Below are 24,579 nucleotides of genomic sequence, written 5' to 3' on the forward strand. Positions count from 1 at the left end.
CTCAACATAACGTCCTAACTCCGATATTCAAAGATCTGAGCAATGAAGGCAAATGTGCTAAAGCCCTTCTGAACCACCCTGTCTGCATGTGACACATAGCTCAAAGACCTGAACCCCTCGGTCTCTTTGTTCCATATCACTACTCAAAGCCTTACTTTTAATGAGTGTAACTCCTGCCCTTGTTTGTTTTATCAAGATGCAATATTTTGCATCAATATTTACTCTGGAGAAGGACATGGGAGATGTAGAATGTGGGGAAATAAATGGTGACATCTTGAAAATTGCCCATACTACAGAGTACTGGATATCTGGAAACGTATAAAGGTGGATCAATCTCCAGGCTTTGATCAGGTGTATCCAAAAATTCTGTAGGAAGCAAGGGAAGTGATTTCTGGGCCTCTTGCTGAGATTTTTGTATTATTGATAGTCATAGCTGAGATGCCAGAAGACTGCGAGTTGGTTAATATGGTGCTACTATTGAACGAAGGTGGTTTGGACAAGCTCGGGAGCTACAGATGCTGTGCTAGACTAGGTGTTGGAGGGAGCCCTGAGCGACAGGATTTGCGTGTATTTGGAAAAGCACGGACTGATTAGGGATAGTCAGCATAACTTTCTGCATGGGAAATCATGTCACGTACTTGATCTGGTTTTTAAGAAGTAACAAAGAGGATTGATGAGAGAAGAGTAGTAGATGTGATCTATGTGGACTTCAGTAAGGTGTTCGACAAGGTTCCCCATGGGAGACTGGTTAGCAATGTTAGATCTCCCGGAAGTAGCTATCTGGATATAGAGCTGGCTCAAAGGCAGAAGACAGAGGGTGGTGGTGATGGATGATTATTTTTCAGATTGGAGGCCTGTGACTAGTGGAGTGCCACAAGGATCGGTGCTGGGTCCACTACTTCTTATCATTTATATAAATTAATTGGATGTGAACACAGGAGGTATAGTTAGTAAGTTTGTAGATGGCACCAAAATTGGAGGTGTAGTGGACAGTGAAGAAGGTTACCTCAGATTTCAATAGGATTTTGATCAGACGGGCAAATGGGCTGAGGAGTGGCAGATGAAGTTTAATTCAGATAAGTACGAGGTGCTGCATTTTGGAAAAGCAAAGCTTAGTAGGACTGATACCTATCATGGTCAGGTCCTGGGGAGTGTTGCTGAAGAAAGAGACCTTGCTGTGCAGGTTCACAGCTTCTTGAAAGTAGAGGTGCAGGTAGATAGGATAGTGAAGGTGTTTGGTATGATTTCCTTTATTGGTCAGAGTATTGAGTAAGAAAGTTGGGAAGTCATGTGGCAGCTGTTCAGGACATTAGTTTGGCCACTCTTGCAATATTGTGCACAATTCTGTTCTCCACCTGTCACAAGGATGTTGTGTAACTTGAAAGGTTCACAAAAGATTTATAAGGATATTGCCAGGGTTGGAGGGTTTGAGATATAGGGAGAGGCTGTACAGGCTGGGGCTGTTTTCCCTGGAGTGTCAGAGGCTAAGGAGTGATCGCAGAGGTTTATCAAATCATGAGCATGGATCAGATAGATAGACAAGGTATCTTCACTGGAGTGGGGGAGTCTAGAACTAGAGGGTATAGATTTAGCACGAGAGGGGAAAGATATAAAAGGGGCCTAAGGGGCAACTTTTTCATGCGACGGTGTTGCGTTTATGGAACGAGCTGCCAGAGGGAGTTGTGAAGGCTGGTACAATTGCAACATTTATTAGGCATCTGGATGGGTATATGAATAGGAAGGGTTTAGAGGGATATCGACCAAGTGCTGGCAAATGGGATGAGATTAGGTTCGAATATCTGGTCGGTATGGACGAGTTTGACTGAAGGGTCTGTTTCCGTGCTGTATGTCTGTGACTCGCAGCCGGGGATCAGCTCAGTGGGTTTCAGTCTCTTAAAAGGTAAATCTTACTCTGTTTTACTTTTTAAAATCCGCAACATTCAGTAGGGTGAGTGTTTACTACTTTAAGTGCCTCTGTTATGATCTTTTGGTTGAATGTTTTAAATATAAATTACAGGCTCTAATGTATTCGAGAGTAGTCTTTTGTAAAGCTGTAAGACTCTGCCCTTTTCTGGGTCTACAGATTAAGGTGCAGAGATGGCCATTTGTACAGTGATGGGCACTTCCTGGAGGAGAGTAGGGGGAGTTTGAATGATCCTGATGATAGCCTGCAGGAAGTGATGCAAATCCTCTTGGATCACATGGATCAGATGGAGCGGTGCTTAATGGTAATGAAGAATTTACAAGAGTCAGGATGTGTGATAGGTGGCAGTTTCAGGCCGGAAACCTGCAGATACAGTCAGGTAGATGGGTTACCTCTCGGAAAGGTAGGAGAGGGAGGTAGGTAGAGCATGAGTCTCCTGTGGAGAAAGTGAGGACTGTAGATGCTGGAGATCAGAGCTGAAAAATGTTTTGCTAGAAAAGCGCAGCAGGTCAGGCAGCATCCAAGGAGCAGGAGAATCGACGTTTTGGGCATAAGAAGGACTTCTGCCCGAAACGTCGATTCTCCTGCTCCTTTCGTGCTGCCTGACCTGCTGCGCTTTTCCAAAAACACATTTTTTCAGCCATGAGTCTCCTGTGGCTTTCCCCATCTCATACAAGTTTACTGTTTTGGATAATGTAGGTTGTCATAGACTTTCAGGGAATGTTGCACTGACAGCCAAGTTACTGGTACTGAGATTGGCTCCACTATAATGTGAGGTCGATCAGATTCCAAACGCTAAAGGATGCCAAGGGACTTTCTAGTCGGGCACAGACTGCTGTTTCTGCAGCTGACAGTGAGACATCAGAATGGGGTGGTACCTCCCTGGTGCCAGGGTCAAGGATGTTTCGGACAGGTAGCAGAATATTCTCAAAGGAAAGAATGACCAGTGGGAGGTCATTGTACATTGGTACCAATGACATAAGAAAGGGAAAAGATCCTGATGAGAGAATATAGCAAATTAGCCTGGAATATAATAAACCAGGTCCTCGGTCATAATATGTGGATTACCCCAGGTGCTACATGCTCGTGAGACTAGGAATAGCAGGATGGAGGAGATGAATGATTGGCTAAGGAGCTGGTGTAGGGCAGAAGGATTCACATCTTTTGATCATTGTAATCTCCTCTTGAGTAGAGTTGATGTGCATAAGAAGGATGGATTGTACCTGAATTGGAAGGTGTCTGATATCCAGGCAGGGAGATTTGCTCGTGCTACTCAGGGTCATTAAACCAGTGAGGGAGTGTGGGTAAACTCAAAGAGATAGTGAGAAAAGAGGTAAGTCTGAGGCTGGTACAGTTCAGAAGTCAGACAGTCAAGGCAGGCAAGGGCAAGGCACAGAACCAGGTAGAACTGACAAGTTACACTGCATTTACTTCAATGCAAGAGGCCTGACAGGGAAGGCAGATGGGCTCAGGGTATGGTTTTGAATGTGGCACTGGGATATCATGAGTATTACAGAAACGTTGCTCAGAGATGGGTAGGACTGGCAGCGTAATGTTCCAGGGTATCGATGCAAGAGGAAGGATAGAAAGGGGGACATGAGAGGAGGCGGAGTGGTCTTTTTGATTAGGGGTAGCATTCCAGTTGTGCTGAGGGAGGATATTCTGAGATTACGTCCAGCGAAGTTATTTAGGTTGACCTGGGAAATAAGAAAGGGATGATCACCTTGTTGTTATTACCTGTGTGGGTTTCGTCTGTTTGCTGTGGTTTCCTCCCACTATCTAAAGATATGCAGGTTGGGTGGATATTCCAGGCTGAATTGCCCATATTGTTCAGGGATGTGCAGGCGAGGTGGATTAGCCATGGGAAATGCAGCGTTACAGGTTTAAGGTAGGAGGCTTTGAGGGTCAGGGTGGATTTGATGGGCCGAATGGCCTGCTTCCACACTCTCAGGATTCTCTGATAATTCTACTAGTTTTAAAATAGTTACAGAAAAAAATAAACCAGATCTAAACGGTGTTCTAAATTGGACAAAGGCAAATTTTGACAGTACAAGGCGAGAACTTTCAATATTTCTTTGCTATTCCCAGGTAAAGGGACAGCTGGAAAGTGGGAACATAAGAACAGAAGGAATAGGAGCAGGAGTAGGCTACCTGGCCCCTCAAGCCTGCTCTGCCATTCAATAAGGTCAGGCCTGATCTTTTCATGGCCTCAGCTCCACTTTCCTGTTCTCTCACCATAACCCTTAATTCCTTTCCTGTTCACAAATCTACCTTTTGACCTAACGATAGTCAAGTTGATAACGTCAACTGCTGCACTCAGCAGCAAATTCCACAGATTCACAGATTTATCTGAAGAAGTCCATCCTGAACTCAGTCCTAAATCTGATATCCCCTTATTTTGACTCTCTGCTCCCTAGTTTGCTCCATCCCCAGTGGAAATCACCTCCCTGCTTCTAGTTTATCGACTGCCTTCATAATTTCAATTGTTTTCCTATCCAACCCCCCATACTTCGAAATTCCAATGAGTATAGAACTAGTTTTCTCAATCTCTCCGCATACGTCAACCCTCTGAAATCCTGACTCAAACTAGTGATCCTCCACTGCACCCTCTCCAGTGCCAGTACATCCTTCCTGAAGTAAGGAGACCAAACCTGTACACAGTACTCCAGGTGTGGCCCCTCCAGCACCCTGTACAGCTGCAGCATAACCATCCCTCTAGCAATGAAGGACAATATTCCCTTCACTGTCTTATTTACCTGCTGCACCTGCAAACCAACCTCCTATGATTTATGCACAAGGAAACCCAGCTCCCTCTGTACAGCAGCCTGCTGCAAGTTTTCACCATTTCATCAGTTAGCTGTTAGTCCGACCAAAATGGATGACCTCACATTTCCCAACATTGTCCTCCATCTGTTCGACCCTGACCCACTCACTTAACCTATCCGAATCCCTCTGCAGACTTACTTTGGCCTCTGCACACATTGCTCTACCACTCAGCTTAGTGTTGTCTACCTTTCATGAATCGATGCTGTGTCTGCTCTGAGACAATTTCGACCCAGACAGCTCACTATTTCTTCCTTGAGAGATCGAGCATTTCCCCCACTACAGAAGTTATGCTAACAGGTCCATTTTAAAATATTGGCATCACATTTGCAGCTATCTAATCTGTCAGAACCGTCCCAGAGTCCAGCACATTTTAGTGAATTATCACGAGTGCGTTTGCTATTTAGCCTCTGCCACCTGTTATAGTCCCCTGGGATGCACTCCATCACGGCCAGATGACCCATCTACCTTTAGGCTGTTATCTTTCCCAACACCACCTCTTACTGAGAATGATTGCTTCTCTGTCCTCATCTGCCATTGCATCCACAGGTCTGCAACAACGAGAGTACACAGACAGTATGTTCCTGTTAAGGCCAAGGCTGGGAGGGGTAAGGAATGCTGCCTGTCGAGAGAAATTGAGGGCCTGGTCAAGAAAATGAAGGAGGGATATGGCAGGTACAGACAGCTGGGTTTGCGTGAATCCCTCCAGGAGTAAAAGGGCAGTGGGAGTATAGTCGAGGGAAACCATGAGGGCTAAAAGGGGACATGAGATAGCTTTGGGAAATAGGTTTAAGGGAGAACCCAAAGGGATTCGACAAATATACCTAGGACAAAAGAGTAACCAGGCAGAGATTAGGGACCCTCAAAGCTCAGCAAGGCTGTCTGTGGGACCATCGGAGGTGGGAGGATTTCATGTCAGCTTTTACTTAGAGGATGTGGAAGTGAGACAGTTTGGAAAAATAAATAGTGATAACTTGACAAGTGTCCATATTACAGAGAATGAGGTACTGGATATCTTATAATACATAAAGCTGAATAAATCCCTGGGACCTGATCAGGTGTGTCCCAGAACTTTGTGGGAAGTTCGGGAAGTGATTGCCGGGCCCCTCGCTGAGATATTTGTATCACCAATAGCCACAGGTGAGGTGCTGTAAGACGGGTGCCATTATTTGAGAAAGGTGGTGAGGAAAGTCCAGGCAACAATACACCAGTGAGCCTGAAGTCAGGCAAGTTGTTGGAAGGGCTTCTCAGGGACAGGATTTGGATGGAATTGGAAAGGCAAGAAATAATTAGGGATAGTCAGCATGGCTTTGTGCATGGAAATCACTAACTTGGTCTTCAGAAAGACGTTCAACAATGTTCAACATAACAGACTGGTTAACAAAATTGGCTGGAAAATTAGAGACAGAGGATAGTGGTGAAGGGTTGCTTTTCGGACTGGAGGCCTGTGATGAGCAATATGGTGTAAGGATTGGTGTTGGGTCCACTGCTTTTCATCATTTATATAAATGATTTCTATGTGAATATAGGAGCTATGATTAGTGACTTTACATCGACACCAAAATTGGAGATGCAGTGGACAGGGAAGAAAGTTACCTCCGAGTACAATGAGACTTCAATCAACTGGGCTGAGGAGTGGCAGATGGAGTGGAATTCAGATAAATGTGAGGTGCTGCATTTTGGAAAAACAAATCAGGGAAGGGCCTGGGGAGTGTTGCTGAACAAAGAGACGTTGAGGTGCAGGTTCATAGTTCTTTGAAAGTGAAATAGGCAGGGTGGTGAAGAAGGCGTTTGGTTAACTTGCCTTTATTGGCTTATGCATTGAGTATAGGAGTTGAGACGTTATTTTGCAGCTGTACAGGACATTGATTCAGCCATTTCTGGAATTCTGCTTTCAGTCCTGGTCTCCCTGCTATCGGAATGATATTATAAACATGAAAGGATTCAGAAAAGATGTGCAAAGGTGTTTCCAGGGTTGAGGGTTTGACCCATACAGAGAGGCTGAATAGGCTCGGGCTGTTTTCACTGGAGCATCGGATGCTGAGAGGTGACCTTCGAGGTTGATAAATCGTGAAGGACATGGTTAGGGTGAACAGCCAGGGTCTTATTCCCAGGTTAGGGGAGTCCAAAACCAGAGAGCACAGACGGGAGGTGTGAGGGAAAAGATTTAAATGCGATCTAAAGAGCAATGTTTTCAAGCTGAATATGGTACGTGTATGGAATGAGCTGCCAGAGGAAGTGTGGAGGCTGGTACAATTTACATTTAAAAGGCATCTGATTGGGTACGTGTTTAGGAAACTTCGAAGGATATGGGCCAAGTGTTGGCAAATGGGACAAGATTAATTTAGGATATCTGGGCGGCATGGACGAGTTGGACCGAAGTGTCTGTTTCTGTGCTGTGCATCTCTATGACACTAATAAATTCAAATTAAGATAGATTTCTCTTTTATGGAGAGTTCGCAAAAGACCTGACAATTCTCCTTGGAGCTGAGAAGCTTAAGCAGTGATTTCAACCAGAAACAGATTTGTTTCCAGGATATTTAATTTACAGAGACACTGAGAGAAATTATTGTCACAATTTTTAGGAACTACTTTCAGGTAATTGGCAAATGATGCAGGTTAAAAATGTGAAGGGTAATTTACTCAGTAGGTTCTCAGCATCTGGAACAGTTTGAATCACAGCTGGATGCAGCTTTTGTTATTGTCAAAACAGATTTGGAATTTAACTATTTGAGGATAAATGTGGAGGGCTACTGGTAAATGGGAGTGGAGTAAGGGCAGATTGGCAGCATCTCCAGAGGAAGAAAGTACAGCCCCAATGGGCTGAATAGCCCCCAGCCCCTGTGCTCTGTGATACTGCCCCATTCGCTGAATGATGAAGCTCATCCCAGGGCAGAGACACAGTTTTGTACAGCAAGGAAACAGACCCTTTAGTCAAACCCATCCACACCGACCAGATATCCCAACCTAATCTAGTCCTATCTGACAGCAGTTGGGCCATATCACTCTACGCCCTTCCCATTCATATACCCATCCAGCTGCCTTTCAGATGGTGATAGCTTGTATAGTTACACCACTTCCCAAACAGTAGATTCCATACACACACATGAAAATAGTTGCCCCTTGGGTCTCTTTTATATCATTCTCCTCTCCCCTTAAACCTATGCCCCCTCGTTCTGGACTTCCTAACCCCAGGGAAAAGGCCTTGTCTCTGTATCCCATCCACGCCCCTCATGATTTTATAAACCTCTGAGGTCACCCCTCAGCCTCCGACCACTCAAGTCACAATGGGACCTGGCTGATTGATGGCAGCTTCAGACCAATAGGGGAGTTGGTGTAATCCTCCCGCCAATGGGACTGAATGAGGGGTGTGGCCAGCAGGCCAACACGTGACCATGAGCTGTGCAGGAGCAATGTCACTGTGAGGGGGGACCCAGTGAGTGTGAAGGGAGTGGGAGAGACAGCAGAGACTGGGAGAGAAATTGAGTTTGTGTACTGGGTGGGTTGATAAACACACGCTGTTGGCTGCTGGACCTGAATTACCAACTCCCAGTAAATGAAAACCAAAGGAATTGCGGATGCTGTAAATCAGAAATAACAACCAGAAGATCCTGAAAATACTCAGCAGGTCTGGCAGCATCTGTGAAGAGAAGTCAAAGTGAACATTTCTGATCCAATGACCCTTCGTCAGAACTGATGTTCCTGAGAAACAATGTTGGTTTATATGCAGAAGGTAGGGGTTAAGCAGTAAATGATAGGTGGTGATAGATTCCAAAGAACGCGATGGGAGCACTTGGACAAAGGAGTGGATAACGATCTGGCTGGGGGAGGGTGAATAGCTGTTTATGGAGACTGTTAGTGACTAACCATAGGTGGTTGTAATTGCAGGCGATATAATAACAGGGCCTGGTCTATGGGATGGGGGCTAGGACATTAGTACGTAGGAGAATTAGGACCTAAAATTATGGAATCCAATATTGAGGCCAGAGGGCTGAAGGGTCCCCAGGTACAAGATGAGGTGATGTTCTTCCAGCTTGTGTTAAAGTGTGGCGCTGGATGTGCACAGCAGGTCAGGCAGTATGCAAGGAGCAGGCCAATTGACATATTGGGCCTAAGCACTTCTTCAGGAATGTGAGGGTGGGGAAGAGGACAGATAATAGGATGGGTGTGTAGGGCTGGTGGGAAGGTAGTTGGGAAGGCGATAGGAAAATGCAGGTGGGGGTAATGGTGAGAGGGTGGAGTGGATAATTGGGAAGGAAGATGGACAGATGGGACAGTTTGAGGGCGGTGCTGAGTTGGAGGGTTGGATCTGAGATAAGGTCAGGGAGAGGAGATGAGTAAATGTTGCCATGTTGTGGAAGGGTCGCTCCATCCCACCTATTATTTACTCTTTTACCCCTATCTCCTGCAGTCCAAAGATGTGTAGGTTAGGTGAATTGGCCAAGCTAAATTTCCCGTCGTGTTCAGGGATGTGTAGGTGAGGTGCGTTGTTCAGGAGAAATTTAGAATAACAGAGTTGCGGAATAGGTCTGGGTGGGATACCCTTCGGAGTGTCAGTGTGGATTTGTTGGACCGATTAGCCTGGTTCCACACTGTCAGGAGTCTAATTTTCCCAGCTGCCATCGGTTCTGAGGAAGGGTCAATGGACCCGGAATGGCCCTTGGTGTGTGCAGGAGACGGAAACTGGGAAGAGGGAGTGGCAGCGGAAACCGGGAGAAAATGATTCAGTTTAGACTGGGAGGTTTTATTTACACGTCTGTATATGGTGTTAGTCCTGAATTAGAAACTCTGGGTCCCATGTTTACAGCAAATGGGAAAACGGCTGTGGGCCTCAGTCAGTGATAGGTCCTGGGTTATGGCCGCCATTTTTACTGGGGGCACGGTACAGCGAGGTGCATGGACATGTCCTCTTCCTGGGTGGGGGAGGGGTGATTTGAAAGAGGAGCATTTACACACCAGACACATACCAGAGAAATATTTGTCTTTCCAATTCATCCTGCACTTGTTTTGTGAATTCTTTTTATTGGATATTAATTGAGAATAATTGAGGACGGGATCTCAAAAAAGCAGATTTCTGCACTCAGCGGAGTCATCAGGATCTGAATATCATTAGCATTTTACTGTGGAAGGAGAAAGGTTTGTCTGTTCTGTCTCTGGGAAAATATCTCCAATGCTTTTGTGAAGCAAAATGCAGAAAGATGTTCAAATTTGTGGTTGAATCCCCCATGGGCGATTTGGCCTGAGTTGGACCACAGATTTATCCAGATTATACCTAGTCTCTTTGCAGGAACTGTCAGATTTAGTCCCAATCACTCACTTCATGATGTTAACCTGTAAACTCCTAATTTTCAACTCCCTGCAAAATTCTCATTAAAATTCTTTGTGAACTCAAATTCCAGCACATTTTCAGGTGGAATGTTTCAGGTTCTGACAACTGTCTGTTCATCCAGAAACTGCTGAGGTCCATGTTGACTCTGGGGTTACAAAGGGCTGAGCTGAAAGATGAGATGCAGTTCCTGAGATCCCATTGAGATGCATTGGAACAGGACAGGAGGCTGAGGGCAGTGTAGGTGTGACCAGACAATGAAAATGACAGGGCTGCACTGAGTGTTGCTTGACTCAATGAGTGCGTTTTGGAGTTAGGTGAAAACAGAGGGAAGTGAGACAGGGAGAAGTTGAAGCTGAAACTCCGGTTTAATTCAGGCCATTGAGAAATTCATATGGTCCCAATGGGAACAGCCAATTTGTAAGTGATACCTGCAGTGTATTTGTTAAGTTTTTAAAATATAACGTATCAGCTTAAATGAAGATTGGGGCTTTTGATATATAATGGAAATGTTTGAAGTGAAGGAAGGTTGAAAGCTCTTTTAAATTCTCTGAATGGGATTAATTAGCTGAATCTAGAGAGACGTTGTGACAGGAGCCCTCAGACCCGTGGGGTGCTCCTCTTGTACAATGTGGGAAAGAAGGGATACTTTCATTGTCCCTGACGGCTATGTGTGCAGGAAGTGAGCCCACCTGCATCTGCTGGGAAACTGCTTTTCAGACCTGGAGTTTTGAGTGGACTCAGGGATACAGTAAAATGTAGCTCCTGAAATAAAATAATGTCAGACTTACTCACAGTGCCATGTGCTAGTGAGAGCAGGAATAAGAGGATAGATCAGCTGGACGTGTGACTGGCGAAATGGTGGACCAGAGAAGGGTTTAGATTCTTCAGGCACTGGGACCGTTTCTGGGTGGGTCCTGTACCAGTGTAGACTTAGATGGGTCAGATTCAGGACAGGGAATGGGAGGTAGAATATTAGTGATGTAGTCAGCGGCTCAGAAAGCCAAAGAGAAGGAGGATGAAATGAGGATTGAGTCCCTCTTCATCCATCAGTCCTGCCATCACAGGAATTATAGTCAGCACAATATGGAGCTGTACAGCTCTCTGACTCTAAGTGCTTGAGCAAAATGGGGGAAATCCACAATAAAAACAAAAAGTGCTGGAGATCCTCAGCAGGTCGGGCAGCATCTGAAATGGTGACAGATGCAGGAAACATTGCAGCCTTGAAGAAGTGTTTAGATGATCACACCAGGTACTACAATATCGGTTACACGCTGATTGCCAGAACGTGGGACTAGAATTAATAGGTGCTTGATGACCAGCATGAATACGATGGGACTGGAAAGGTGACGTTTCGGGTCAGGACTATTCATCAGGGCTGACAAAGGGTTCCGACCCAAAACATCAGCCTTCCTGCTCCTGTGATGCAGCCTGACCTGCTGCACTTCCCCAGATCCACATTGTATGGACTCTGACTTCCAGCATCTACAGCCCATAACTATCTCCACATCCCAGGACTCAGGCTGGTGACCTTCCTTTACTCTCTCAATAACCAGGAGAGCCTTCCTTGGGAAAGGGGAACAAAGGTGTCCACAGTACTCCAGGTGTGGTCTCACCAAGGCCCTTCCAGAAAGGGATCCCTGCTCCTGTACACGAATCCTCTCACGAGGAAGGTCACCCATCATTTACATTCTCCACTGCTTCCCACTCCTACATGCTTCCGAAAAAGAGGGAATCGCAGAGAAACATGGAACCAAATGAGGTCAGAGTCTCTGTTATAAAACTGTTGAACACAATGCCCCCATCTTCTACATACTGGCCATCAAGCGCACATGCCTGGTGTGATAATCTAACCACTTCTTCAAGGCTGCAATGTTTCCTGCATCCGTCAGCACTTCAGATGCTGCCAGACCTGCTGAGGATCTCCAGCACTTTCTGTTTTCTCTGTTGTGTAGTTCTGAAAGGGGGGATTTGCAGTTAAGAAATTCAAATTGAACTTCATGTTCAGTTTTGATAGTTACTTGATCCTTGCCGATCTGAATGTCGTTGGCCTTATCTGGATGGAAAGGTGTGTATTCTGCCCGTGGACGAATATTTCAAATGTCAGTGTGACTGGGAAAAAAGTACTGAGACAGTGAAGTCCATGTTAGCGTGAGGACTGTGGAGAGAGATTTCATTGGTTTTTGAAAGTCTAAAAAATCATGGCACATTTCCCAGGAACAGTTAAGCCACTGGGTTTGTATGAGGGCAATTAACCATGAAACCAGAAGACAAAAGGATTCCTGCATCATGGAAAAAGCTATGAGAATGGGATTGTTGTAATGGGGTAAATTATCGATCATTGATTGTAATCCATTGGTGTTGTCATGTCTGTTCCAACGCCGTGGGGAAACACTGGAAATGTGATGAATGCAGTGTAGGTTTCAGTTATTAAACTGGAAAAGGTGCAGAAGAAATTTACAAGGATGATGTCAGGGCTCAGGGGTCTGAGTTACAGGGAGAGGTTGGACAAGTGAGGGCTTTTTTGTTTAGAGCAGAGGAAACGGAGGGGGAATATTTTATAGAAGTGTATAAGATCATGAGAGGCATGGGTAAGGTGAATTCACTCAGTCTTTTTCCCAGGGAACCAAGGACTGGAGGGCATCAGTTTAAGGTTAGAGGAGAAAGAATAAAAGGGAAGCTGAGGGGTAACTGTTTTACACAGAGGGTGTATGTATATGGAATGAGCTGCCAGTGGAAGTGGTTGAGGCGGGTGCACTAACAACATGTAAAAGGCATTTGGACAAATACATGGATAGGAAAGGGTCAGAGGAAGATGAGCCAAGTGCAGGGAAATGGGGTCAGCGTGGATGGACATTCTGATCAGCATGGGCCATTTTGGGCCAAAGGGCCTGTCTCTGCTGTAGGATGCTATAACTAAGTGCATTTGCTATTTCTCCCATGAACTCTGTTGGTATCCTGGGATGTATTCCATCAGGGCAATGAGACTTGTGTAACTTTAACTCCATTACCTTGCCCAGCTCTAACTCTTTCACGATAATGGTTATTATCTAGGTCCTCACCTTCCTCAGTCTCCTTATCAATTACTGGCATGTTCTTCGTATACTCCACTGTGAAGACTGACTGCTGTGTGCTCATCTTCCTGAACCCTGCTGGATAGGAATTACAAGGCACAGAACTCTGAGAGGTCTTCTTTGAGTCTTTATTGATGAGACATGGTAGTTACCTGGGTATTTTACGTGCAAAACGCCTTTAGGCAGCATCAGGTCCGATGTACAGCTGCCATTCTTCTACCTTTGTGATTTCTGACTTTGCATAGAGACTGTCTCTCATGATTATCTCCATGGCAACAACAGTTTAAAAAGTCTAGTTCAGTTCAACTCTGTGGTTAAACCACACACCCCTCCCCCACACCCCCGTGGCTCCCTCAAGTACCTGACCGGCGCTTCAGTTTCAGTGGGGCTGTCTATCAGGATTCTGATGTGGAGGAGCCGGAGTTGGGGTTGGGTGGACAAAGTTTAAAAACCACACAACACCAGGTTATAGTCCGACAGGTTTATTTGGAAGTACAAGCTTTTGGAGTGTGCTGTGATTTTTAACTTGATCGGGATTATCTCTCTGGTAACTGTTAAATGCTTCAACAATAACAGAGGCCATATGTTCCCCAAACAATAGGTTTCCCTCTAACAGTGTAAACTGCTATTCTGGCCCTGGGCATTGCTATCCATCACTATTTATACCCAATCCCATCAAGGTTTCAGTTGACTTTTGAAGTTTTTCTAATCTCCGAATTTCTCCTTGGTCTTTGCCAACTTGTATGCCTTCTATTTCAATTTGATAGACTCCCTTATTTCCTTAGACACCCATGGCAGATTACTCCTTTTCCGACAGTCCTTCCTTTTCACTGATATATACGTTTGCTGAGCACTTCGAAAAATTGCTCTGATATTCCTCCACTATCTGTAAACTATCCCACAGTAAAGTCTTTGCTCCCAGTCTACATTACCAACTCCTGCCTCATCCTATTGTAGTCTTCTTTGTTTTAGCACAGGATCTTCGGACTGGATTTAATCTCCCCGCTTTCCATCTGTGTTCTAAATTCAACCAGATTTATCACGCGGCTTTTGTCAGATTACGAGGTGAGGCGATGTATCCTGGGTGTTTTGGTTTTCATTATCAGTGACCTTGGCTTTGTAATAAATTACAGAATAGATATTCACAACAGAGTATTCTGGACAGTGTGAATGTACCACACAGTCTATAACCATAAATCACTGTTCCCCCTCAGTTTAAAATTGCAAAATCATTATCTTCTACACACTTCCTCACTATCTCAGTTTTGAATACTATTCCACTTGACTATCCTACATTTTCCGAAAATCTCCTTTGGTGAAGGTGGTGAGTTTTGGATTCCGCTTTCCAGTTATTACCGTAAGAAGATAAGCCCTGGGCACAGGAGAGGCAATGCAGCCCTTCGAACCAGCTCCACCATTTAATACTATGATGATTGAGCTCACCTCGGTCTCAGCTGGATTTTCCCGACTGCTCTCTCTCTCTCTCTCACCCTTCAGCTCATTGCAAATTAAAAATCTGTATCTGTCCATTAAATTTGCTCATTGTCCTGGCATCCACTTTGTTTTGAATAGGGAATTCCTCAGATGCACAACACGTCGAGATAGGTACATTCTTCTTCATGAGAATAGAATAGAATCCCTACAGTACAGAAGCAGGGTATTCATCCATCGAGTCCACACCAATCCTATAATGAGCAGCCCATTCAGACTCACCCATTCCCAGTATTTCCCATGGTTAATGGCTTAACCTACACATGCATGGACACTGTGGTTTAGCATGGCGAATCCACAGAACCTGCACATCTTTGGACTTTGGGAAGAAACTGGCACACAGAACAAAACCATGCAGCCACTGGGAGAACGTGTATACTCCACACGGTCACCTAAGGCTTGAATCAAACCAGCGTCTCTGAAGATGTGAGGCAGAGGGGCGAGCCACTGAGCCAGCTGTGCCTAAAACTGCTTCCCCTTATTGATCCCTCCACCCCGCAATTGACTGAATCTATATTCCTTACGTCAAAAATTGGGTTGTCTAACCAGATGTCTCAGTCAAACCCAGTGACAAGCCATATGTCCTGTCTGTCTGAATGGGGATCCTATACATAAGACCCTTCCACCCAACACGTTTCATTCACTTTCCAGAGACAGGGCTCCAGTGACTTCATGGGGACTGCAACTCCCATAATTCCTGAGGCAGGAACCACGGGTGTACTGGGAAACCCAGCACTGTATATGTACAGAATGTGGGCGGGTTTTGGAGCACATGTTTTGGGGTAATTAGGGGAAAGTATTTCACACTGTGATTGGCTAGAGGAGGAACGTATCTGCTTGTATTATTGATCAGTTGGGGGGTCAAAGTGTCACTACACCCTTTGTGGGACCACTCTCCATCCCCAGTTCATTGTAATGCTGGGAATAAACTAATGGGAAACAAGGAAGAATCTGACCCATTCTCCCAGACTGAAGGTTCCTCTTGATGTCCAGGATCTGCCACCTCCCTTTCTGTTTCCATCTGTTTCATTCTGCTCTTACATTATTGACTTGCAGCAACTGAAGGGAAAGGAAGTGAACCCAGAAAGGGTGCAGAGTCTAACCAGGATGGGAAGTGGTGGCATGGATCTGTTTATCAGTTACTCCATGAGAATGAGGAGGGTGTACATTAGGGGTAGCAGAGTCAGAATGGTAGGAGAGAGTAAGTGGGCTGGAGGGTTACAGCTTTGGGGGAAGAAAGGGGAAAAAGATATTCCAGAGAAACTAGAATAGTCTGTTCTGAATTTCTAATCGAGACATATTCCTTTACACAGGGTGCTAGATGGTGAAGATTTGCAGACTGAAATCTCAAAATCATGTGCAGATTGTGATTAAGTTAACCAGCATTTGAAGAACCAAAGATGGAGAATCACTCGGCCAAAATCCTGCAACAATCTCCCTCCCAGCATTGTCGGTCTATCTGCGCCAAATGGACTGTGAATGGTTAAAGACAGCAGCTCACGACCATCTTCTCAATGGTACCGAGTGATGGGGTATAAATGCTGGCTGAGCCAGTGATGCCCATATCCTGGAAATGGGTTCTATCTCTAGTTGCTGAAACCCAGTTGATGTTCCTGCAGGATGATGAGGGACGCTGAGTGTGTCCTCCAGGAAGAGCACCATCACATTACCCCTGCCTACACCCACACAGTAACACAGCAACATCGCTGGTATAAAAGGCAGTGAAGCCCAAGGAGGACTGAAATATAGTTCTTCAAGGTAAAGTCATGAAAGGTGATTGGAACAGAGCAGGAACAGGAGACTGAGCTGGATGGTCAGCTGTTTCCCATTGAATGGTGGAGCCAGATTCAAAGGCCGAATGGCCTTCTCCTGCTGCTATCTCCCAGGTATGTATATAGCCATGGAGCCCGGGTAGGAAGAAGGAGTCAGGGCTGGGATTCTGCAGGAGATTGCACTTCCACCTCTGTTTTCAGTGAGGGATGGTTTGATGGATTTTATTTAACATTTATCTTTAACGCAAGGTTTGTGAATTTGTTTTTTTTTAAAGTACAAGTTTATTCCACAATAAATAAAACTTAAAGAATCGAAACTATCTGCATATAACAGTTTTTAAAATTTCAAATGCCCTTTAAACAAAACCCTGTCTACTCCCGGACCCCATCACTTTTCAGTTACTCAAACTCCAGGGAAATATTCCTTGCCTCTCTGAACCTTTGGTTTGATTGAACTACTTTCAGTTCTTGTTCTGTGAGCTGTGAAGCATTTTTCTCCCATTTCTCTTACCCTGAAGTGTTATCTCACACAGCTGAGCAACCTTCCCAGCACCAACATCATTATTCCATTATTTTGCTTTTTGTTAACGTAAAATCACCAGCAGTAGTACACCAGTGTCATCAGTTGAATATTTACAAACAAAACCCATTATGGGCAAAGCAAACCATTACAAGTGACAGAGTGGGAAGGGACTAAATCAAAGTAGAGTTGGGGGTGAGGGGGTGGCGGTGGAGATAAAGCACTGTATCCCCTGCGGTGCCCACCTCGATCTAATGGCATAGAGAGCATTTATACACCCACATGCTCCTCCTCCAAGGAGACCCTGAGAATATTCTTTATCCTCAATCATAGAATATAATCCCTACAGTGTGGAAGGAGAGCGTTGGTCCATCAAATCCCACCAACCATCTTTGAATTGTGGGAGAAAACCAGCGCACATGGAGGGGACTCGCACTATTATGGGGAGAATGTGGATATCCCACATAGGCCGTTGACCAAGGCTGGACTCTAACCTTTTACCTGAGACAGCAGTGCTATGATCACAATTTAAATCAATACAGATGAACCCTGCTCCTTTTCACATTGTTGTTTGTGGAGACTTACTGCCCAGAGTTACATCCTGAGGTTCAGAAAGTGGCAATATAAATTCAGTCAACTCCAGCCCAGTTAATGTGGTTAACAACAACAACATCAATACTCCAGCAGTGTCATCATGTACAAGGTCCACTCCTGACTCTGATGGACAGTAACTGCAGAATCAGAGTCCTGCAGTGATGTGTGAACTCTACCCCACACGGAGCAAGGGGATGACCACTTCCCTGTGTGCACTCACTGGGCTCTCAGTCGTGTTGAGTCTCAGCAAATCCCTTGTCACACAGAGAGGGAAACAGCTCCTACCCAGTGTGAACCTGCTGGTGTCTCAGGGGGTCAGGATGAATCACTGAATCCCCTTCTCACACACTGACCATCTGAATGGCCTCTCCCCTGTGTGGGCTCACTGGGGTCTCAGCAGGTGGTGCATTTGAGTGAATCTCTCCCCACATTGGGAGCAAGTGAATGGTCATTCTCCAGAGTGAGCTCGCTGGTGTTTCAGCAGATCAGAGGACTGAGTGAATCCTTTCCCACACATGGAGCAGGTGAAGGATCTAAATCCATTGTGCCCCCTCTGGTGCCTCAGCAGATTGTAAGATCGAGTAAATCCCTTCCCATATGTGAGGCAGGTGAACAGCCTCTCCCCAGTGTGACTGTGTCAGTGAGTGTCCCACTGGGAGGGGTAAGTAAATTTCTTCACATTTACACAGCTTCGCCCTGGTCCCATTACATTGGTGTCTTCCCAGATCACATGACCGGTTCAATATTCAACCAGCTGCCTCACATGGGAATGAATTCTCTGAGCTAGGAATGCTGCTTTCCCCTTTTATATTACTGATAAGGGTCAGGACCTGCAGAATTGGACGACTCTGCAGTTGATGTGATGTTAAAGCTGAGTTTTTCATCTGTGAACTCTCTCTCTGTGAAACAAGTTTTTTCCTATCATTACTTCAACTCCAACACCAGCTCTCCCTTCAGCTCTCCTGAATGTCTAAATTTGGACTAATGCAAAGACCTCAGTAATGTGCTTTTCTCTCACTTGTTTCTGGAAGTAAGTTGGTGCCATTTTGAATAAATTTATACACTTTACCAGCAGAACCCATGCCTACTCTGTCATTTACGATTTGTAACCTCTGGGAAATTTGTTACCATCTTCGATGACCGTTATAATGCTCTGCTCACTTCTCTGGAGCCAGGAGAAGTCAATTCTAACAATTACCAATAGATTGTATCTAAACAGAATGTCCCAACAACAGTAGGAGCTCTGACACTCAGTGCCCATCATTGAAGTTCTTTTTCTTAAAGCCCCTCATGTGTCTGGCAATCTGGCAATACAATTGAAGATATTTTATACAGTAACCTTTCAGTCTCAATTGCCAGTTCCAGTCCATGAAGCAGCCAGTAACACGCCATAGTGACTTGAATTCTAACAGCAGCATTGCCTTGGTAGGAGAGATTGAGGAGAATGAAGCTGTCTTCTCTGGACTATCTAAACATGAAACACTTCAAATGAACAAAAATCTTAAAGAGATCAATATGGTAGGCACAGCAAGGATGTGTGCCCTGGCTGGTGTGTCTGGAATGAAATCAGCACTAACTGTGGTATCTTTACCCAGCATCCCCTACATAAATGTTTAAGATTTATTTGCTGCTCTAATTCCACTCTGTTGATCACTCCCCTTTGTAACTTCTGTAATGTTGGCAGCCGTGCAAATTTATAACATTTGATTCAATCCATCCCAAAAACTCTCTGTATCTGTGTCTCACTTTTGTTCACTGAGACCCTCATTCAATCTGACCTCTTTACAAACCCTGCCCTGATATTCCCTTAGAGGGCTCAATGAAATGTTCACAGAATTGTTAATGCTGAAAGGAGGCTGCTTAACTCATCAGCTCTCCAAAGGTAAGAGGGCTGAGAGGTAAATAAGTGGGGTGTGTGGGGTTGGTGGGATGGGAACTCGGAAGGCAATAGGTAGATGTAGATGGGAGGTAATGATAAGAGGTTGGGGTGGATAATTGGGAAGGAAGATGGACAGGTGGGACAGTTCAAGAGGCCAGTGTCGAGTTGGAGGATTGGATCTGAGATAAGGTGGGGGGGAGGGGAGATGAGCAAACCTTGATGCCGTGTGGTTGAAGGGTCCCAAAGTGGAAGATAAGGCGTCGGGTGGCTGGGATTTGGCGATGGAGGCAGCCCAGAACCTGCATGTCCTTGGTGGAGTGGGAGAGGGCGTTGAAGTGGTCGGCCACAGGGTTGTTTGGTGCATGTGTTCCAGAAATGTTCTCTGAATCAAGTTGGCATCCTGATTCCCCAACATAGAGGAGACCACATCGAGACCAAAGGATAAAATAGGTGAGGTATCTGGACGTGCAGGGAAATCTCTGCTGGATATGGGAGGATCCTTTGGTGCTGTGGATTGACGTGAGGGGAAGGTGTGGGCACAGGTTTTACACCTCTTGAACTGGCAATCAAAGGTGCTGGGAGTGGAGGGTGGGTTGGTGGGGAGCATGGATCTAATGAGGGAGTCGCAGAGGAAATGGTGTTTGTGGAATGCTGAAGGGGTGGGAAGGGAAATATATCTCTGATGATGCGGTCTGATTGTAGGTGGTGGAACTGGCAGAGGATGATGTGTTGTATCTGGGGTGGAAAGTGAGGACGGGGGGGTTCTACCCTTGTTGCAGTTGGAGGTGTGGGGTTCAAGAGTAGAGGTGCAGGAAGTGGAGGAGATACACTGGAGGGCATTGTTGACCACATGGGAGGGGAAATTGTGAATCCTTGAAAGAGGAGGCAATTTGGTATGTTCTGGAGGGTTCTGCCAGCTTGCATCAAGTTTCACTGGAACACTGCAGTAAGCTTGAGACAGAGATGTTGGCCAGGGAGCAGGCTCGTGTGTTAAAGTGGCAGGCAATTGGAAGCTCAGGGTCTTTTTTTCAGCAGAACGTAGATCTTCAGTCACCATTTCCACTACCGCCACTGAGATGCTGCCAGACACAGGTTCCTGTCCCCTCCATTCACAGCTATGCACCCTCCCAGCAAGATCATTATCCTCTCCCTTGTCTTTCCAAATGTTCCTGTCTCTCTTTGCACTCCATCTCAACCTATTATTAACTCTTTATCCCCTATCTCCTGCAGTCCAAAGATATGCAGGTTCGGTAAATTGGCCAAGCTACATTTTCCGTAGTGTTCTGGAATGCATAGTTTAGGTGCATTAGTCAGGGGAAATGTAGAGTAATAGGGTCGGGGAATGGGTTTGGGTGGGATAATCATCAGAGGGTGGGTGTGAGCTTGTTGGGCCAATGGCCCTGTTTCCACACGGTGCCTGGGAAAATGTAGAATTCCTGCAATTGGATCTAAGGAAGGGTCACAGGTACCGGAATGACCCTTGGTGTGTGAAGGAGATGGAAACGGGAAAGGGGAAGTAGCAACGGAAACCGAATGAAATGTATCAGTTTAGACTGGGAGGGGTTTAATTACACTCTGTACAGGTCGCTCGTCCTGAATTAGAAACTCCTGCTCCCACGTTTGCAGCAAATGGGAAAATGTCTGTGGCCCTCAGGCAATGATAGGTCCTGGGTTATAGCCGCCATTTTTATTGGGGGCAACGTACAGCGAGGCGCATGGACATGTCCTCTTCCTGGGTGGGGGCAGGGCGATTTGAAGAGGAGCATTTACACATCAGACACATACCAGGGAAGTATTTGTCTTTAATATTCATCTTGCACTGACTGTGAGCTTTGTCTTGTGAATTTTTTATCAGATATTAATTGAGAATAATTGAGACCGGGATCTCAAAAGCATGTTTCTACAGTCAGCAGAGTCATCAGGATCTGAATATCATTTGGCATTTAACTGTGGAACGAGAAGGGTTTGTCTGTTCTGTCCGTCGAAAAGTAGCTCATATGTTTAGGTAAAAACAATGTCCTGTGGCCCAACATTTCACCTCCCCTCCCACTCAGCAAGGACATGGAGGTCCTTGGTCTCCTTCACCGCCGCTACCTCACCACCCGACGCTTGGAGGAAGAACGCCTCATCTTCCGCCTTTGAACACTTCAAACCCAGGGCATCAATGTGGACTTCACCAGTTTCCTCATTTCGCCTTCCCTCACCTCACCCCAGTTCCAAACTTCCAGCTCAGCACTGTATCATGACTTGTCCTACCTGCCTATCTTCCTTTCCACCGATCCACTCCACCCTCCTCTCTGACCCACCATCTTCATCATCACCCCACTCACCTATTTCCTACGTTCTCCCCAGCCCCACCCTCCTCTCATTTATCTCTGCACCCTTCAGGCACCCTGTCTCTATTCCTGATGAAGGGCTTTTGCCCGAAACGTCGATTTTACTGCTCCTCGGATGCTGCCTGAACTGCTGTGCTTTTCCAGAACCACCCTATTCCAGACTCTCATATTTTTGTGAAGCAAATAGCAGAACGATGTACAAATTCACGGTTGGATCACCCTTGGGTTATGTGCTCTGTTCTGGGCCGTGCAGCCCGAGAAGGAGATATTGGTCTGAGAGGGAACATAGATTTATCCAAACTACACCTCGACTCTTTGCAGGAACTGTCATGTTTAACCCAGTCAACCACTTCATGACTTTAACCTGTGAACACTTTATTTTCAATTCCCTGTAAATTTCCCATTAAAATTTCTTATGGACTCAATATCCAGTAACTTTTCAGGTGGAATTTTACAGATTCTGACAATTATCTGTTCATCCAGAAATTGCTGAAGGCCATGTTGATGCTGAGTGATGCTTGGCTCAATGAGAATGTTTTGGAGTTGGGTGAAAACAGAGGGAGATGAGACAGGGAGAAGGTGAAGCTGAAACTCAGTTTTATTTCAGGCCATTCAGAACTTCGCATGGTCCCAATGGGAACAGTCAATTTGTAAGCGACACTGCGGAGTATTTGTTAACAGTTTTTAAAGTATAATATATCAGCTTAAGTAAAGATTCGGGCTATTGATTATAATGGACATGTTTGAAGTGAAGGAAGGTTGAAAGCTCTTTTAAATTCTCTTAATGGGAGTAACTAGCCTAATCTAGAGAGACATTGAGACAGGAACCCTCAGACCCATGGTGGGGTCCTCTTGTACAATGTGGGAAACAAGGGACGCTTCTAGTGTCCCTGACGGCTATGTGTGTAGGAAGTGTGTCCATCTGCGCTAATGGGAAACTGCTTTTCAGACCTGGAGCTGTGAGTGGACTCACTGTGGACCATCTATGACATTGAGAATATTATGGACAGCACGTTTAGTGAGTTCGTCACACTGCAGGTGAGGGTTACACAGGCACAAAGGGAATGGGTGACCATCACATCAAGTTAAAGGCTCAGCAAGGGAGTGCAGGAGTCCCCATTGATCATCCCCTTCTCAAACAGATACTGTATACCGGTTGGAATTCTGTTGGGGCTGAATGGGTGGGGTAACCTCTCGGGGAAATCAGTAACAGCCAGAGTCATGACATCACAGATAGCTCTGCTGCACCGAACAGGAGGAAAGACAGTCACAGGGCTATAGTGATATGGGATCAATCGTCAGAGTAAGGGCAGGTACTTCTGTGGCCACAGACATGAATCAAGGATGGCATGTTACCTCCCTGGTGCTAGGATCTGTGATAGCATGGCGTGACTACAGTGAGTTCTGCAGCTAGAGGTTAAATAACCAATGGTTGTGGAACACACAGATACCAACAACATTGCAAAACAAAGGGATGAGGGCCTGAAATATGTATAAAGGAAAATCAGAGATATATTAAAATGAAAAGTAATAATGTCAGACTTACACCCAGTGCCATGTGCTAGTGAGAGCAGGAACAAGAGGATAGATCAGCTGGAAATGTGGCTGGACAAATGGTGTCCCAGAGAAGGGTTTCGATTTTCCAGGCACTACAACCGTTTCTGGGCTTGGTGAGACTTGTACCAGCCTGACTGGTTACCCCTGGGCAGTGCTGGGAGAAATCTCCTGGTGGGGTGGTTGCCAGTTCGATTGGTGAGATTGTAACTCGTCTGGCAAGGGGTTGGGAGCTAAAGAGTGGCTTACATGGGCCAGATTCAGGTCAGGGAATGGGAAATAGAGTATTCGTGATGCAGGCAACAGCTCGGAAAGACAACGGAAAGGAGAATTAAACGAGGATTGAGTCCTCTTCATCCATCAGTCCTGCCATCCCAGGGGTGAGAGTCAACAAAATATGAAGCCTTTTAAATGTCTATGACTCTAAGTGCCTCAGCAAAATCGTGGAAATCTGCAATAAAAACAAACAAAAATAAAATTGCTGGAGATCCTCAGCAAGTCTGGCAGCATCTGAAATGGGGACAGTTGCAGGAAACATTGCAGTTTAGAAGACGTTGTATAATGCCATCCCACAATGTCCACTACTCCAGGCAAAATGTCCTCAGCCCCTCCTTATGGTTCACATGTTTCAATACTGGCAGCACCCTTATAAATCTTTTCTGGACTTTTTCAGGTTTCCCAACATCTTTCCTATAGCAGGGATACTAGAATGTAAAGTAGTCTGGGCATTGCAAAAGTGGCTGAGCCGATAAACTGTACAACCGAACCATGATCTCCCAACTCCTATACTCAGTGAATTGTCCAAAAACAGCTTGCATAGCAAACAGCACCTTCACCGACCTGTCTACCTTCAGCCCCACTTTCAAGGAACTATCAAACCACTCTGCACAGTGTATTTGTTCGTCAACACTTCCCAGGAACTTGTTATTATGGGGCTGAGTCCTATCTTCCTGATATCAGGGAGACTAGAATTGAATGTAGTATTCTAAAACTGGCCTCACCAATGCCCTGTACATCCACAACGTGACCTCCTAACTCTTATACTCAGTGACAGAATCCATACAGTGTGGAAGCAGCTCATTCAGCCCATGAGACCTTACCAACCATCGGAATACCATCCCACCTGAACCATGTAACCCAGCATTACCCCCAGTTAATCCACCTAACCTGCACGTCTTTGGATTTTGTGAGGAAACCAGAGCGCCCAGAGGATGCCCGTGCAAACACACAGAGGGAGAATGTGCAAACATGACACAGAGTGGAATCGAACCGAGGTCCCTTTATTG

At 45.6% G+C, this 24,579-nt stretch overlaps 1 long non-coding RNA gene across 1 annotated transcript in view; it reads left to right on the forward strand.

The window, feature by feature from the left end:
• The window catches only part of LOC140454325 (uncharacterized), a 40,657-nt gene extending 19,343 nt beyond the window's left edge, over positions 1-21,314 (forward strand). The window contains exons 3-4 of the long non-coding RNA XR_011952660.1: positions 15,952-16,524; positions 21,259-21,314. This is a non-coding gene — a long non-coding RNA (uncharacterized lncRNA). The remainder of the gene's footprint in view (positions 1-15,951; positions 16,525-21,258) is intronic.
• The last annotated feature ends 3,265 nt before the right edge of the window (positions 21,315-24,579 follow it).

Source organism: Chiloscyllium punctatum, chromosome 29 (assembly GCF_047496795.1).
Source record: "Chiloscyllium punctatum isolate Juve2018m chromosome 29, sChiPun1.3, whole genome shotgun sequence".
NCBI lineage: Eukaryota > Metazoa > Chordata > Chondrichthyes > Orectolobiformes > Hemiscylliidae > Chiloscyllium > Chiloscyllium punctatum.